The sequence below is a fragment of the Pinus tabuliformis genome, chromosome J, assembly GCF_031772625.1.
Source record: "Pinus tabuliformis cultivar Carrire ecotype Pingquan chromosome J, CPIR1, whole genome shotgun sequence".
NCBI lineage: Eukaryota > Viridiplantae > Streptophyta > Pinopsida > Pinales > Pinaceae > Pinus > Pinus tabuliformis.
The window spans coordinates 1,569,290,570-1,569,292,027 of NC_142295.1; positions in this window are offsets into that span (position 1 = coordinate 1,569,290,570).

Sequence of the window (1,458 nt, forward strand, 5' to 3'; positions counted from 1 at the left end):
GGTCGTGCGCTCCAGGTAATGAGCGAGCAACGCGTCAACATTGAATAATTGAGTTTGCAGTGTGACGAGGTAGTGGCGCAGAATAGAAAAATGGTGCGGGTGGTGGACGAAGCTTTCCAGATGGTCCTGGAATTGACCATCCAAGCAGAAGAACCAGTGGAGGCGCGCGTCTGAAAATTAGCAGTAGGGGTGTGCAAGGCAAAGGAAGAAATGCCTAGGGTTCAGTTGGAGGTGAACCTTTAGATAACAAAATTGCAATTGAAGGCACATCCTTCAACTCTGCCAGAGGTCAAGGAACAACGTGCCATTGCTATTACAACAGCAATAGTGGAGGTTAATAGTGCAGTGACAGACTGCACAAAGCTGTTCAAGCAGTCGTTCGAGGTTCTCACCACCTTGTAGGAGGACCCGAACATACAACGCCTAGAGATAGAGGTGCGCGAGCTACAACAGAGATACAACGAAGTAAAAGGGACCACGCAGATGATTTCCCTTACACAGAGGCTTGCGAGGATGTAGCGGGTTAAAGCGCTTAAGGAGCAGGTGGATGTTGCTCGGCATAAGGAAGTAGTTTTGAAGGCGCGCTTATAGTCGTGGATTGATGATGCATACACCATTATAGCCTCCATTGAAGTAAATCTCACGCAATTGCAAGAAATGAAGGAAAGGATCCAGGGCAACAGTTCAGCCACAACGGTTACTGAACAACGCATCGAGGAAGTACAACAGGTAGCTGCTCAGTGCGTTGCCTAACTTGCAAAGATCCAGTCATAGTTGGAAGGTCTTTGCGCAAAGATCTCCGCACCAACAGAGTGACTCGAGGGAAAGTCACAATGGTTGTGTTGGGGGCCTGTTGGGCGCGAGATCCCCCAAGGGAAATGTTGGGGCTTAGAGCCTAGATTTTGATCAAAGATTGTAATTCTGATGTAAATACTTCGTATTTTGTGGGCGCGGAGCGCGTGGTTTGTAAAATAGTCATAGGGTTGTCCACCCTTAGTTTTTTTATTGTAATGTCGGTTATAGAGATCTACCCATGGTCCACGGACCATGGGATTGTATAAATAGAGCAAGGCTCTAAGTAGTTAAGGAGGAAAATGAATAAGAAAAGATGAACATATGATGTATGCGAGATAGATTTGTGGAGCAAAGTCTAGTTTTGGGTCGTAGAGTAGGAGAAGGCTCTGCAGCTGAGTGCGCAGAGGCCTAGTAGTCCACAGTTGAGTGCGCGGATCCCTGCAACTGAGTGCACAGGGTGAGTCGAGTCTGTAACAGTTGGAAGTATTAATAAAGAGAAGTTTCCTATCATTTCTATGTATTTATTTCTTGTTTTATGCATCTGTTATCTTGGGTATGAAATTCACTTTTAATACTTATATGATGCGCGAATGTGTATAATTGTATTGATTAAGTGAATGCAAGATAGAATATTTGTTTACGCAAAGTTAACTAAGATATGTT